Below are 17483 nucleotides of genomic sequence, written 5' to 3' on the forward strand. Positions count from 1 at the left end.
TTCAGGTGAGAAAAGGCAAAATAAATTATGGAAATGTGGAGGTAAAAGTGCCAAGCTAGTTCCTAAATAGGACCATATAAGACCGTCCGAATCTCAACTGACTGAAAAATAAACACAAGTGCCCTTCATTTGGCATACAAATCACCATCCAAATACTCTATCTCCTCAAAAATGTATGAATAGGAACAAGGAGTGAGACGGTCACAAACTTCCTTTTTTTTAACACCGTCTTAATTAGTCAAACAACACAAATCAAACAAATTTTTCAATCTTTTTTTTTTTCTGACTTACATGTGAATCATATTTTTTTTTCATTTTTTTTCTTTCTTCACGTTTTTCTTTCCTTTTCTTTTCAATTTCTTTTTTTCCCCCTTCCTTCATTCTCCACCAACTCCGATCAAAATACTCACGGGCCAAACTTGCAGACGGAAAAGCATACCACAAAAGACACACTAAACTAGCTTGACTAGGCAGGCTCAATTTTGGATGTAGTTAATGGGTAAAAAAGGCTAAATTTGGCTTAAGTGGAGCTAAATGGGTGAAAAATGTAAGAAAAGAGAAATTTGCAAGGACCTCCCTGCATGTGACACCGACCACAAACCCGAATGTATGCATTTGACAAGAAATCGAATGTCATAAAAGTGCAAAAATGACGAACATGCTATGCAAGGAGTACTACTCTCAATTCCTATGTAAACCGGTCATGAATGTCACCAGTTATAAGGCTCTAAATCTCAGAAATTGTAAAGTAGATTGCCAATTTATCAGGTCAAGTCTAAACAGTCAGCTAAATTTGAACAAAAACTCGTAAAGTATGCGTAAGACTCAGCTAATAACCGTCAATGAAAGTGCAAGGTTCAAGTAAAATGACAAGTTAAAGTGCAATATCATCACGTAAATCAACCGTTCCGACTCAACCTATATGCAAAAATAAACGTAAATATTTTATCTTTTTTTTTTGAAATTTTTCAAAATTTTTTGGATTTTATGATTTTATGAAATAAATAAATACAATGCAAGATGAAAATAGAAACGTGAATGCAAAACAACTGCAAATGCAGACTCAAAGGATGCATTACCTTCCCCAAACCAAAACGGATAACGCCCTCGTTGTCCTCCAGCATACACCAGCAGATATATATGGGAGAACGGGAATATACAACCAATAAATGAATGAAAACAATAAAATAAAAAGGAGACAAAAGAAAATAAAAGAGCGAAAATATACATACAAAACACGAACTTCCCCAAACCAGCCTGAAAATTGGGGAAGTGAGTAGACCAGTAGCTACTCGTCAGTCTCCTCTGTCACGTCCTCCACCGTCACCGTGAAGTCCGGGTCCTCCTCCTGCTCTCTCCTCCTCCTCTGCTCAGCCTGAGCTCTCGCTGCCGCCGCTGCTGCATCCTCCTCCTCCTCCTCCTCCTCCTCCTTCTCACTAGCTGACTCAGGGTACCCCTCAGCTGGGTATCGGTAGAAGGACAGGTGTGGCCAACCCTCTGGAATGGGACGGTGTCGCCTCATGTGATACTCGTACATAGGGAACAAAGTAAGAGCTATGTCCCTCTCCATACGAGCCTATCTCTCTGCAATCTCAAGCAACAAACCGTCACGGCGTCCTTGGTCCATGACCGCAGACGCCTCAAAGGGTGGAGGAGAAACAAAATTAGCCGGAAGAACCGGCTGTGCCTGGTCGGGCGCAGGAGTAGGAGTAGGAGTAGGGATCGGGGTAGGAGTGGCCGTGGAAGTCTGGCCACCCGTTGAAGGTGTGGATCCGTCTCCCGTCTCAAGTCGACGCTACTTCCTAGAAGCAGGCAAGGTAGTAGGTGGTCGGAGCGGTAGGTGGTACATGGGTAACAGTGGTGGTAAAATGCCCCATGCGACAGTGGGCAAGGGGACGAGGGGAGGAAGGGTGGTGCAAGGAAGGTCTACGGACAAGGAACCACTAATCTTCCAAGTCCGGTAGTCAGAAGTCAGCCAAGTCATGGGCAACATAGATTCTCAGTCCAGGAACCTATCTCCCGGTATGTACGGTAAGTCACGAGGTAAAGTAAGGAGGAGAGAATGAGCAAGGAAGGTGGCTATGCCACCACAGACAATGGTGCCTGTGGTCTTCTCCCCTTGAGACTGGAAGTACTGGGCGGTCAAGTAAGCAATGTTGAGGGCAAAGGGGACCTCGCTGTCAATGTTCAAGTGCCCGCCCAGAATAGAAAGCTCGGTGTTAGTCACGTTGTTTGGCTCTTTATGGCCAAAAATAGTACTTCCCATCAGCCGCAGAAAATAACGGGCAGAGGGAAGGTAGACCTGAGCGAGATGTCGCTCCTCGTAGGAAGTCTGTGCCAAAGTCCGCCAAAGCTGACAGAGGACCTTCCTAGGGGCGGCAGTGGCTCCCATAAAGGAAAGGCCAAGTCTAGTACCAAACTCCTCCAAAGTCAAAGAAAAGGTCCGGTTGTACAACCGGAAAGACACAGAAGCACAAGTAGGGGCAGCGTCGTGTGCCCCGGAGGAGAAGGTAAATGAGCTGAAAAATTCAAGGGTCAGCTCCCTGAAGGTGTGGGCACTCATGGTCACAAGTCCAGCCATCCCCGTTGATGCGTGTCATTTATATGATGTTTTACATCTCTTTTTACACGCATTTCAGAGCTCATTTGTTTAGTTTATGCTACGTTTCTCCCTATTTCCGTCTACTTAGTATTTTGTGCTTTGTTGCAGAAATGTGAAGAATCCGACGGAAATCAAGCCAAATCCGTCCCGAGTAAGTCTGCATTGTAAATGACGTGAAGAAATTGCTTAAGGAACGAGCTTGGTGCGCGATCCAAGGCCCGAAAGACAAGTCCACGTAGAATAAAGAAGTCAAGTAGCAGCTAATCCGGTCGATCGACCATCCACATCAGTCGATCGACCACCTATCGGTTCCGAAGCTACTTTCATTCTTGAGGAGCGATCGATCGACCAGCCTGAGTAGTCGATCGACCAGATTTCGATTCCAGACGGAATTAAAAGATTGAGAAACTCAAGGCCCGTGAAGTTTAGGTTTTAGGAAATAGTTGTTGCGCTTATTTGCTATATAACGTAACATAACTTTCAGTTTTTATCATCAAGTTTCATATCACATACAGTACTTTTAGTTCTAGCTTATTTCCGAGTTAGGGTTTTGGGTTATCGACTTTAACGTTGGATTTCTGCCTTTGCTCTTAATTTTTCCTCTGAAATTCTCGGTAATCATTCTGCTTTAATTCCATTTATTTGTTTCGCTTTTTCATTAGTATTAGAATTGCTAGATTTGTGCCCAAAGCCAATTATTGTTATTGTTATTTGCTATCTATTTCAAATCATGAATTCAGTACCCTATTGTCTTAGTTTATTTGTTGTTTTTACCTTCGTCATGAGTAGCTAAACTTTTAGTGCTAGGATGTAGGCAATTTATGGCTAGGCGGCAATAGGTTAGACACGGACTGAACCCGCGTGTCAGTCGATCGACTGACATTATTGGTCGATCGACTGACCTTGTAAGGATATCTTCGTTTTAATTGTTTTTAATCTTGTATCTGACGAGTTGAATGCATGCGACCAGTTAGATACCTATTTTGTGACCGACCCATTAGACCGAAAGGTAGGGTAGGTTATTTGACCGTCAATTAATTCGACTAAACTGTGCTAAAGATCGAAAGATAGGTATAGTTTAGACCATTAGTCACTTTTCAGGACGAAAGTTAGTATTAGTGACATTAGGGACCTATAGCGAGATCGAGAGATGCTATTTGTTAGGAGTGGACCGAGAGGACCTCTTATTTCCCGCCTTACCTGTGTTTGATTCGGACCGACTTAGTTTGCTGCCGCCGAAGCTGTAATGACCCGAGCATCCTAGTACCTTTCTTTTATCTGTTTAATCCATATCTTTAGTTTATTTTCTTCTTATTGTTATTAGTTATAGACCAATTCAACCAACCCCCATAATAGTTACCTTTGACTGATCATAGAACAACTAAAGTTTACAACTGCCTCCTTGTGGTTCGACCCTGTTACCACTAGCCTAGGTTAGTCTTAATAGGAGATTATAAATATTATCTTTGGTACTCACAGCGACGGGTATCAAATTTTGGCGCCGTTGCCGGGGAGGCAATAGTCCTAATTTTAGTTGTTTTTATTTTTTAGTCTTTCTTAGTTTAAGGAACATCCGTTCCTTAAACTGTTCTTATATTTTGTTGTAGTTTCCTCTTATGCGCAGGTCTCAGGGTGGTCCATTACTGCCGTTTGACCCAGAGATTGAAAGATCTTTGCACGTTAAGAGGAGATTATTTCAAGAGCAACAGCTGGAAGGGCCAAGTTCTCATTCTAGCTTTTACGAGAACGAGCTGTTCGAGGAAAATCCACCTTCTTCACCCGTTTCTACATCTTCAGCCGAGACAGTTACTTCTCCAGAAATTTCATCATGGCCGAGGAAGCGAGTATAGCTAGTTTTTCGAGCCGACAATGACCGACTTGTACAAAGGGTTCGAATTACGGAGAAGCCGGAAATTCGAACCAAAGCCTGCCTATATTACTATGGTCGAGAGAAACCAGTTTGGGGGAGCTGCAAATGAAGATGCAGCTAAGCACATGGAGACTTTCATTGACTACTGCAGCGCCATTCCCCCACCAGCTGGCGTGACCCAGGATCAAATCAAGGAGACCATGTTCATCTTTTCCCTTCGTGATGCCGCAAGGGAATGGTATAGGGATTTGGACAAGACCGTTCTGGAGATCACTGATTGGAATACACTGGCATTGGCGTTCTACAAGAAGTACTTCTCTGCTTCAAGGACGATCGCCATTAGAGCTCAAATTACGGGCTTTAAACAAGGGCCAGATGAGAATTTCCACGAGGCATGGGTCCGATTCAAGAAGTTGGTGCGGACCATACCGCATCATGGGATTGCAAAGTGGAGTTTGTGCAATCATTTCTACAATGGGTTGTACGACGATCGAGGGCCATTTTGGATGCCGCGCCAATGGGAGATTCGCTGAAAATTTGGGAGCAACCAAAGGGTGGAAGATCATTGATGATCTCGCTACCCACAAGGCCGAGTATGGGAATTCGAGAGGGAACCGGAGGAGAGCTGCGAGTCTTCCTCTGTTCTTGCACTTGAGGCTCTTCTTTAAAGATTTGACAAATATGAGCTAGGAGGAGTCTCTAAGGGTGGGATATACCAAGTCAATGCTGTGTCAGACGGTCCCTTCGTCTGTGAAAGGTGTGGAGTTGAGGGCCATGTCTCGAAGAACTGCCCTAGTCCCTTTGAATCCTGCGCTGCCTTTCAACACTATAGGCAGAACAACACCTACTACGAGCCACCGCATCCGAACTTGAGCCGGAGGAGCCGAATGTCCAAAACCCAACTCAACCTCCGCCACAAAGAAGCCATATGTGCCTCCGCATCAAAAGCAACAAAGAATACCAAAAGCCTCCTTATGTGCCGCAGCAGCAACAAACACAAAATTCTGAGTTTTCTGAGCTTAAGAATCTGTTGCTGAAGGAGTCCCAAGCAAGAGAGGCCGGGATGAAGTTACTTGAGAGCCAAATTGCTCAACTAGCTAGCAAAAGTAACACTCGAGCCCCCGGACACCTACCCACTCAACCCGAACAAAAGGAGACCCTAAATGCCATCACCTTGAGGAGCGGGTCCACCCTTAACGGTCCCGCCATGGTTGAGGATGCTTTGTCGAGAAAGATGAGCCGGAAACAAGCCAAGAGAAAGCTTCAACGAACAATTCAAAGAAAAAGACGTCACAGAAAAATCGGTCGATCGATCGACATACCTAGTCGATCGATCGAAACACGGGTTCCAGGAGCTTCGAATCGGCAACCTTGATCGATCGATCGAGGAGGGCGGTCGATCGACCATAATCACTCTGATCTCAAGAATCTCGTCCTTTAATGCCAAATAATCTACGAGACTACTTGTTTCGGGTACCACAATCCCGAAGATTTTGGGGGCGGAACCAGTCTTGATGGGTCGATCCCGGCTCAAGTTCGACCCAATGACGGTCAATGGGTCTCATTTGAGACGGTCTGAGGAGGGATCTAGCTTCGGCAAAGAGAAGGTGACGGACTTTCAGCCTAAGTCCAAGGACGCCGGCACACGCGACTTAGAAGAGAGGGCTAAGGTGCTCCTTACACCCATTATATCCGGAGAGACTCGTGCCGACCAAGGAACATGTATCTTTCAGTAAGTTTGAGAAAGTTATCCGTAGTTTGAATGTGCAAGTCCCCTTCCTTGAGCTAGTTAACCAAGTACCCGCTTACACTAAATTTATGAAACAACCGTTGTCTAAGAAGCGGTCACTTGAAACAAGCACACCGTCGCACTCACCAAGGAGTCTTGTTCTTATCTGTCTCACACTGCGCCCCTTAAGTTAGAAGACCCGGGCAGTTTTTCCGTCCCTTGTAGCATAGGTACCTTTTCTATCGAAAAGGCTTTATGTGACTTAGGAGCTAGCATAAGTGTCATGCCCTTGAGTCTAGCTAGGAAGCTTAAACTGACCAGGTTTGCTATTACTGAGATGACAGTTCGGATGGTGACCGATCTGCGGTCGAGCCCATAGGAGTCCTAGAGGACATACCCGTCCCGATAGGGAAGTTTTTCTTCCCCATCGACTTTGTTGTCCTTGATATGCCCGAGGATGACCATATTCCCATCATTTTGGGAAGGCCATTTTTGCACACCGCCGGTGCGGTCATCGATGTCGGTCTAGGTACCTTGACCTTCAAGGTGGGAAAACACTCTATTGTTTTTGCTCAGCCGGCTAAGAAAAAGGATCCCATGTGGTCTGTCACTTGTAACACGGTCTCTGAAAAGAGATCGTACTTTGTACTTCCTGACATGCCTATTACTACTGCTGTATTAACCCCTCCGCCCCGGATTGGGAGCAAGATGGAGGAAGAATCTGTTGTTTTAAATAATGCAGGAGCTGGTTTGGGGAAGGGAGTACTACAAGTGCGCCACCAAAGCGGCCGATCATTCAAAGAGGAGGCCTAGGACGCTTAAGCTATGGGACCGATGAAGAAATAGAGGATGAGCCGCCAAGGTGAGATGGGCTGATTTGGACTCAGATGATTCTGAGGGAGTTCCGATTGGGGAGATGACGACGCCGATCACCAATCCTCCGATTGTCAATCTTTGCCGAGAAGGGTGCAACCGATAAGATGGGCACCATTGAGGCTACCTCTAGTAGCCGTAAGCCAACGAAGTGGGCCATACCATGGTCCTTTTTGATCAACTACTAGTTGATCAAATTCGTTATAAACTTAAATTTTATTGCTTTCAAACTATTTTTTTTATTGCTTTTGTGTGCGCGATAACTTCGCTTTTATTTTGTTTTGCTTAGGATTTTAAGTACTTTAGACTTCGTTCTGGGTTTTGCGCAATTTTGGGCGCGTACTATTGTGCATTTGCAGGTATTTAGAGCTTATTAGCTCAAATCATTGAGCAATTACGAAGAAATAAAACATCTGCAAGAAGATGTTCTCGATCGATCGATCGGCATCCTTGGTCGATCGACGAGTTGCGGGTTACAGAACTACATTCACGACCAATTGGTCGATCGACGCCTCTTTAGGTCGATCGACCACCGCTCTCTTGCTATATTCGCTCACGACCTCTCCCCGCTTTGTGTTTGGTCGATATGCGGACTTCAGGGAGTTTTTCTACTCCACTTCATTTCCGTCGCATTATCTATTTCTTCTTTTGTCTCATTTATGCACAATTTTTAAGTTCAAAATTGTTTTCTTCGGTCTTACGCGTGGTAATTTTTGTCTTTCGGGTACTCTTATCGGTAGAAGATCACTCTCACGAAACCTCCTAGCTCACGCTGGTTTGGGGAGGTTTCCCTTGTTGCGCTTAAAGTCTTGTGAGTTCCCAAGTCTTTCCTTTATGTCATTATGTTTTTATTTCCCTTTTCTCGCAAATTCCCATTTCTCTTTGCTTTCATTACATGATTTTGCACAATGGGGACATTGTGCGATTTGGTTTGGGGAAGGGTTTTGCGTCGCATATCATATGTTTGCATTCACGTTTACTTTTTGTTTTGCATTGTTTATTTCATTTCACATATATATACAGAAAAATCAAAAAAAAAAAATTGAAAAATTTCAAAAATTTCCATAAAATGCATGTCTATTTTAGCATATAGGTCGAGTCGGAACGGTAGTATTTCAAGGATGATTTAGCTTTTGCACCTGTTTTGCCTGAGCCTTGCTTGACTTACATGTTATTGGTAGAATCGTATATGCTTATCTACGAGTTTTCGTTGAATTACTTGCTGAACTTGAGACTTGACTTTAATAATTGGCAAGCTACATCATATTTATGAGGTTTAGAGCCTATAACCGTGTCATCTATGACCAGTTTATTTAGGAATGTGAGTAGTTACTCCTTATGAGACATGTTTCCTTAATTTGCATGAATATGAATTTGATCTCGCTTAATACTGTATGCATTCGGTTTGTGGTTAGTCGACACATGTGGTAGAGGTTCCCTTTTCTCATTTTACCCATAAGCTCCACATCTGCCAAAAATATCCTTTTTGTCCTATTTACTACATACTACACATAGCCTGCCTTTGTCAAGCTAGTAGCCTAGTTTTTGGGATTGTTACGCGTTTTTGGTAGCATTTGCTCATGTTTGAGATATTGTTGGGAAGATGAAAAGAAGGAAAGAAAAGAAACAAAAGAAAAAAAAAAAAAGAAAATGGAAAAATGATTCAAAAAAGAGAAAAAGAAAGAAAAGTTCCTGTACTTTGTTCAAAGTAGTCGATCGACTGATCCTTTAGGTCGATCGACTGACGTTCGAGAAAAAGAAAAAAAAAAAGAGAAAATCAATTCGCATGATTTAATCCTTATCCTTTGGCGATATTTGCTCCCATGATCCATTTATATCTTGTGGGGAGTTTTATTGATTTGATAGTTGGAGATTGTGAGTTTTGTGCTCGTTATAGCACCGTTTCGTTCGTTATTGAGCAAGAAGTTGGATATTGTCACTTGGTTCCGTTTTGGTACTAGCTTGATCACCTGTACCCCCACTTCACCATAAAATGTTTTGCCTCTTCTTACCCATACCTCACAATTCCATATATATACCTCGGCATGTGTCAATGGTCATTTGTTGGTTGGAATGCATATGTACGGTCGTAGAGGTCATCTTCATATTTTATTGCTGGCATGTTTTCATAGGTCGTAGTTAGGTGAGAGTCTTTACAAAATTAATTCTTTCTATCTTACGAATATATCACCTATGCTTATTTGAGTGATTTGAGCGACCCGTGAGAGTCGATTTGATAAGTCTTTATCAATCGGTTCAAAGACCTTTTAACGACTTTATAATTCGTTTGCATGATTCACATTACTAATTGATTGTTGGTTGTGCATTAAATTGGTTTAGGCCCTACGGTTTGCATTTCGCTCTGAGATTGAACTCGTTCCATTAGGTCATTAGATCGAGTCTAGTTCTTGCTTGGGGACAAGCAAGGTTTGGTTTGGGGAGATTTGATGCGTGTCATTTATATGATGTTTTACATCTCTTTTTACACGCATTTCAGAGCTCATTTGTTTAGTTTATGCTACGTTTCTCCCTATTTCCGTCTACTTCCGTATTTTGTGCTTTGTTGCAGAAATGTGAAGAATCCGACGGGAAATCAAGCCAAATCCGTCCCCGAGTAAGCTGCATTGTAAATGACGTGAAGAAATTGCTTAAGGAACGAGCTTGGTGCGCGATCCAAGGCCCAAAAGACAAGTCCACGTAGAATAAAGAAGTCAAGTAGCGACTAATCCGGTCGATCGACCATCCACATCGATCGATCGACCACCTATCGGGTTCTAGAAGCTATTTGTTTGAGGAGCGATCGATCGACCAGCTGAGTAGTCGATCGACCAGATTTCGATTCCGGCGGAATTAAAAAGATTGAGAAACTCAAGGCCCGTGAAGTTTAGGTTTTAGGAAATAGTTGTTGCGCTTATTTGCTATATAACGTAACATAACTTTCAGTTTTATCATCAAGTTTCATATCACATACAGTACTTTTAGTTCTAGCTTATTTCCGAGTTAGGGTTTTGGGTTATCGACTTTAACGTTGGATTTCTGCCTTTGCTCTTAATTTTTCCTCTGAAATTCTCATAATCATTCTCGCTTTAATTCCATTTATTTGTTTCGCTTTTTCATTAGTATTAGAATTGCTAGATTTGTGCCCAAAGCCAATTATTGTTATTGTTATTTGCTATCTATTTCAAATCATGAATTCAGTACCCTATTGTCTTAGTTTATTTGTTGTTTTTACCTTCGTCATGAGTAGCTAAACTTTTAGTGCTAGGATGTAGGCAATTTATGGCTAGGCGGCAATAGGTTAGACACGGATCGAACCAGCGTGTCGATCGACTGACATTATTGGTCGATCGACTGACCTTGTAAGGATATCTTCGTTTTAATTGTTTTTAATCTTGTATCTGACGAGTTGAATGCATGCGACCAGTTAGATACCTATTTTGTGACCGACCCATTAGACCGAAAGGTAGGGTAGGTTATTTGACCGTCAATTAATTCGACTAAACTGTGCTAAAGATCGAAAGATAGGTATAGTTTAGACCATTAGTCACTTTTCAGGACGAAAGTTAGTATTAGTGACATTAGGGACCTATAGCGAGATCGAGAGATGCTATTTGTTAGGAGTGGACCGAGAGGACCTCTTATTTCCCGCCTTACCTGTGTTTGATTCGGACCGACTTAGTTTGCTGCCGCCGAAGCTGTAATGACCCGAGCATCCTAGTACCTTTCTTTTATCTGTTTAATCCATATCTTTAGTTTATTTTCTTCTTATTGTTATTAGTTATAGACCAATTCAACCAACCCCCATAATAGTTACCTTTGACTGATCATAGAACAACTAAAGTTTACAACTGCCTCCTTGTGGTTCGACCCTGTTACCACTAGCCTAGGTTAGTCTTAATAGGAGATTATAAATATTATCTTTGGTACTCACAGCGACGGGTATCACCCGTACCCCTCAAAATCTCACACACCGGCTCGTAGATACCAAGCCTCTCAAGTGACGAACGGCACAAAAAACGAGTCGGGAGAAAGTCACAGTCAAGCAAAGTATAAAATCTAGTGCGATGAATACCGTTGACAAAAATTACCTGGGAGGTAGTCGGGGTGCGAATCGAGGGAGTCGTCCCCTCGGATGGTAACACGGCCAGAAGAACAGCCAGTAGCAGGTGTAGCTCGTGCACGACCCCGAACTCTAGAACCTGAAGTAGAAGCCCGTCCTCCAACGGGACGAGGAATTAGCCGCCCGGTAAACAGCTGTGACTGCGGGTGACCACGCAAAAGGGGTGGTCACCATACCTGAAGTACTAGCTGAAGCTGCAACAGAAGAGGCAGCAGAAACCGACATAGAGGAAGAAGGGCTAGCAGCAGTAACGACAGTGCCAGCCGACGTAACAAGGAACACGGGAGCAGTGGCAGTGGTACTAAAGGTCGTGGAGATGGTGATGACAGCAGGGACCACCGTCTCAGGCAAGGACAGACTAACAGACGAACTAGAAGAAGGCATTGTACTACTATCCATCCTAATCAAGTAAGAAAAGGGAGAGGGTAAACAATTAACGGATTAAGCAGTGAAATTTCCCCAAACAGTCAAAAATTTTGACTTCAGGAACCCTAATTCGCTATTTGCCTAAAAATTTCGAAACAAACAGCTAATTGGCGATGAGATAAGGGGAAACAACCATCAATTGAAGCTATATAAACAGAAAGCCCCAATTTTTAATCGAAAATTTCGATTGAATTAAAATACCCGAAACCCTATTCCCAAATTACTTCATAAAAGGTGAAAATTAAAGCAATTAAACAACAAAGAAGTAAAGGGAGTACTTACTTGATAATAAGAAACCTACAAGGAAGCAATTAATCGACAAAAACAAGGCAAGAATGGCGAATTTTCGAACCCAAAAACCGCAAACCCTAACTCCTCAATTGACCGCAAAAACGAACAATAATCAAAGGGAAAATAAGGGGGAAATGTCGAGTAATTAGCAAAGAACAAATTGTAGGTGTTTGATTTGGTAAAAGAGCAATAAAAATGGAGGATTTGAGAGGTGTTTATTGCAAATAAGAGTTGAGAATGAAAAATGAATGAAATAATGAAAAAGGAGGGAGTTTAGTAGACACTTCCTGCGTGTAAAAATCCTTTTCACCCGATCGAGTGATTTTAAATTACTCGATCGAGGAGTTTCAGCTTCAATTTACTCGATTGAGTAGAAATCTACTCGATCGAGAACTCCCTTATTCAGCCAATTCGATCGAGCAGCTGCAAAGCCTTCGATCGACCCCTTTTCTTGCAGTATCCTCTTGATTGAGTACAAAAAGTACTCGATCGAGTGCTTTTCCTCTTATAAGTCCTTAAGATGGGTTAAAACTTCCCTAAACCTGCATAAAAACAATCGCAAACATATCCCAGTATACCAAATCATAAAAATAGCAGTCTATAGTCTTTCTAACTATGCTAAAAATGTCTAAATTCTAATAGTCCTAATAAATGCAATAAGGAAATTCAACGGAAATTTAAAATTAGTTTTAACAAATTGTTACACGGGGCATTCCCCGCTCAGTTCTCAAGACAATTCAGTAGCCCAACGGAGGGCTTCTGACTAGAGGACGTCCCTTCGGCATCATTAACCGTCCTCTTCATTCTCCACGAGCCTGAGTTTGAACCAGTAGGAGGAGAATAGTTGACGTCCACGTACGCATGAACTTTTCTCGTTTCTTTCTTACCAGCTTTGACGTTGTCATCCCCAATTTGATTGATTTTAATTGCCCAACGACCCTTGACAGCTCCTGCATCTTTTTCATCTGTACCTGCAGCAAGGAAAACAGACGAATTCTTCTCCTTTTTGCTCTCAATCTGAGGCGGAGGGGTCACAATAGCAGCACAAAATTCCAAATTTTCATCTGGAGTGTCAATAGGGGAGTCAGTAGAGGAAAGGTCATTGCAAGGTTGAGCTTGCATGGGATCCCTTCGAGACTTAGACTGATGGAAAATCAATTCCTCGTCTCCTACCTGAAATGTTAGTGTCTTACCCCCGACATCTATCACTGCACGAGCAGTGAATAAAAATGGTCTCTCTAAAATAATAGAGGTGTTAGTGTCCTCGGGTATGTCAAGCACTACAAAGTCAATGGGAATAAAGAATCTCCCGATTTTAACAGGTATGTCCTCTATGACACCTAACGGTCGTGATATACTACGGTCGGCCATCTGTACAGTCATGTTCGTGCATTTAAATTTAGTGAAGCCAAGTCTCTTAGCAAGAGACAAAGGCAAGGCGCTCACGCTAGCACCAAGATCGCATAGCGCGTTATCAATCAAGTGGGTACCTATATGACACGGAATCGAGAAACTACCCGGGTCTGACTGTTTAGGAGATAACTTATTTTGAACTAGGGCAGTCCCTACCTCGGTCAAAGCTACCGTCTCATGATCATTAATGTGCCTCTTACGTGATAAAATTTATTTCATAAATTTTAAATAAGAGGGTACCTGTGTCAGCAACTCGGTGAATGGAACAGTGACTTGTAAGCTTTTCCGGAGCTCGGCAAATTTACTGAACTGTTGATTGGCCTTCGTGTTCTGTAATCGCCTCGGGAAGGGCACCGTAATAGGTATCTCGAGCCCTTTGTTTCTTTCTTCCAACGTATCAGCTGGATCAAGCTCCTTATCACACGATCGAGACTTTTTGCCTCTCGATCGAGTCCTTCCTGGTGGAATATCACTCAATCGAGCACTAGCAGGCTCTCGATCGAGGTCTCCAATATCAGCAGTGTTCGATCGAGCAAAAATACCACTCGATCGAACAATTTCCTCAGCAATATCACTCGATCGAGCTATTTGGACTTCTCGATCGAGCTCTTCTTTATCCTGTTCACTTGATCGAGTAATGTTTCCACTTGATCGAGTCCTTTCAGCTTCAATTTTACTCGATCGACCCCCAGAAACCAGTCGATCGAGTATCTTCTTTGTGGTCAGCTCGTTTTCAGCAACAAATGACTGTACATCGTCATTTACTTCCTTCCTCGGGTCTGAAATATCCATGTCTTCAGATAATTTTGGTCCTTCATAAGAACGACCGCTCCTCAAATTAATCAAATTCACCGTCTCATGTGGATTCTTCTCAGATTGAGACGGCAAATGACCCCGTTTCCTCGTGGATTGGTTCGCGGCTAGCTGATCAACTTGAGTTTCAAGTGACTTGATGGATGCGTCTTTCTGTTGGTCACTTAATTGCCACTGCTTTGTCAACGATTGTAGCATTGACTTAAGCTCACCTAGCTCACTTACCCCACCTGAAGATGATGCACCTTGATTGGGAGGAGGAAAAGAAGGAGGCTTTTGAAAGCCTTGTTGAGCCTAATGAGGAGGGACATATGGTTGTTGCGGCTGCAGTGGAGGAGTGGGATTGAGCACATTTTGACTTGTCCACCTCAAATTGGGATGGACTGCCCCTTGATTATTGTAATAAGAACCCCCTCATTGCCTGTATTGTTGAAAAGCAAGGACCTGTTCTTTCTCCGTGAGATAGTCAATAGCAGTATGACCGTCATCTCCTCCACATCTCTCACAAATGACAGTTTCCTGTCTAGTCAGCAAATGAACCGTATGTGGGTCCCCAGCATTTTGCAGCTCAAATTTATCAAACCTAGCATTCATGGCTTCCAGCTGAGCCACAACTGCCTTGTTAACTGAATGGACTGTTCGAATACCATCCCTTGGGTTCCCATATTCAGCACAATGGGTCGTCATCTCCTCAATAATGGCCCATCCCTTGTCATCATGTGTATTCTTTTGAAATCTTCCGTTGGATGAGGCGTCAAGAATAGCTCTGTGGTCATCGTACAACCCATTGTAGAACTGATTGGACAGAAACCACGGATCAAAACCATGGTGAGGAAGAGACCTCACCAACCTCTTGAAACGACACCAAGCTTCATAGAAAGTCTCATCAGGTGCTTTCTTGAAACTAGTAATCTTTGCCCTCAGCTGATTAGTGCGCTGAGGAGGGAAGTATCTTTTATAGAAGGCAAGCGCGAGAGTTTCCTAGTTGGTGATACCAGCAGCTGTACGGTCCAAATCGGTCAACCACTCACGGGCTGAGTCAGCCAAAGAGAAAGGAAAGAGCACCTCCTTAATCTTGTCTTGAGTTACTCTCTTTGTAGTGGGAATAGTAGAGCAGTAATCAGTAAAGACCTCCATATGCTTCCTTGGGTTTTCACCCACCACACCCCTAAACAAGTTTCTCTCCACCAGATTTATGTAGGACGGACGAATGTCAAAGGTGTTTCCGTCCTCAGTCTGGAGGTTAAAACCTTTAGCAATAGAGGATGCTGTAGGCTCCGAGTGACTTGCAATATTCGGTATCTTTACTGGTTGGTTGGCAGAAATGAGATTATCTTCTATTAAAGATTGATCTTTTGCGAATAAAAAATGTTGTAGCTCGGGTTCGAAAGTACTCAAGTCTTCCTTTCAAAGTTCTCTTTGCATACGGAGTCTATGCCTAAACAGTCTCTCTGGCTCAGAATCAGCTGAAACTAACTCCGATCTGTTCGACCTAGGCATACACAACACTGAAAAAGATAAATGAGAACTGTCTCAAGGAATAAAAATTCCCTGAGGCGGATAAAAATAAACGAAAACAAAAACAGATAGGGCTATTGCCTCCCCAGCAACGGCGCCAAAATTTGACAGGCTAGTCATATACCTACCAAAAATAACCAACTGGCACTAAATAATATAGCTAGGGAATTCAGGTCAATCTCCACAGGGAGGCAAGATATCTGTTAAAGGTCCGTCTATTTGGTCACAAAATGGGGGTTTGAAATTGGTTTTCTAAACTATACAGGCTTAAGGGAAAGAGTAGTAAAGAAAGAGCAGTAAAAAGGCAGAAAATATGAATAAGATGATCAATAAAGAGGGAACATGTCGGGATTTCGGTTCACTATGGTAGTCTAATGACTCAATTGCAAATAGTCTAGATAATTTACTGTGAGACGGATGTTGAAAGGTCCTTCAGGTCCACTTTTTATCCTAGATTTCCACTAACTTAACTTCCGTTCTCATTAGGGTAGTCTACTGTTCATAGCAGGTCTATTTAGTCCAATCTTCCGATCCAGGAATACATTTAACCAGATTAAAGGGTAACTTAGAAGCGTGCACTCAACTAAGTCGGTATTATAATTAAATTGCCTTGGGTACAGATTCTCACAAATAAGTTATCTAGCCTATTCGCTACATCGTCACATTTCTACCATAGACCCCCTAATCCCAACATGAATGAAATTAGCTACTCAGGCTATTAATGTTGTCAAGATTAATAATAATAAAATTACTAATAATAAACATAATGAAATAATAATGAAATTGCATAAATAAAACTTAGGGCATAAATTAAGAGAATAAAACAAGAGAATTAAAGCAAACAAAGGAAAGATTAAGATTAAAAGGAGGAAAATATTACAATAGCAAGAATTTCGGCGTAAAGAACACAAGATCCGAGCAAAATAATCCCAAAAGCAAAGTTACAGTGAAGAGTTTAAGGGAAAGATTAAGAGAAGAGAAGTGGCGTAACCGAGTATTCAACAGTGTAAAGAAGTAGTTTAGAAGTCCTAATGACCTAATTAGTTCACACTTAAATAGAAAAACTAAGTCCATTAACTAAATAAGCAACACGGACTAATTAAAGCCCGTGAAAGACTCAAAACCTCTCGATCGAGTGGTTTGAGACAACTCGATCGAGGACTTCAGTAAGTAAACCACTCGATCGAGCAGAATTGTTACTCGATCGAGTAACCCTGATTTCCATCATTTCGATCGAGTATAATAAAGTACTCGATCGACCTCCTCAGCACGTGAAACCACTCGATCGACCAAGAAAAGCCTTCGATCGAGTGTTCTTCCTCCAAAACAGCTTCAACTCGTTGCCGACGGCTTCGTTGACCATTCCTTCACGCATCCTAATGCAGTGCTCTCGCTCTAATGTTCCCGTCTCCTCAGAATGCATGCAAAACATGACGAAAAGGGTACGATTCCACTACTTTCAGGTTCATTCCTATAAAACAGACCCAACGAACCAAAGTAGCCATTTCGGGGCATAATGCAATATAAAACGGTACAAAAGTACATGGAAATACGTGCAAAATAAGGCTGAAAAGACTATATAAAATGCACGTATCAGACGTTGACCAAAGTTATGGGACATGAAAGTAAGGAATCATAGAAATGTACGATAGCATCATGAGAGGGTGTGAGTTAATGGTTATATCGGAGTTCAGGATGACATGTTAGCCGTGTGTTTCGAGGTATTAAGGGAGTAAGAAGCTGGTACAGTGTTTGCACGATATGAGATTTTGGTGGAGAGTTAGGTGATGATACAATAAAGGTTAGAATTGAAAATAATGTTGAGGTA

General features: G+C 42.4%; 1 non-coding gene across 1 annotated transcript; it reads left to right on the forward strand.

The window, feature by feature from the left end:
* Nucleotides 1-14957: 14957 nt before the first annotated feature.
* Nucleotides 14958-15063, forward strand: LOC141588922 (small nucleolar RNA R71). The gene has a single exon (XR_012519888.1). It is a non-coding gene; the product is annotated as a small nucleolar RNA R71 (small nucleolar RNA).
* Nucleotides 15064-17483: the final 2420 nt, after the last annotated feature.

This window comes from Silene latifolia, chromosome 6 (assembly GCF_048544455.1).
Source record: "Silene latifolia isolate original U9 population chromosome 6, ASM4854445v1, whole genome shotgun sequence".
NCBI classification, from domain to species: Eukaryota; Viridiplantae; Streptophyta; class Magnoliopsida; order Caryophyllales; family Caryophyllaceae; genus Silene; species Silene latifolia.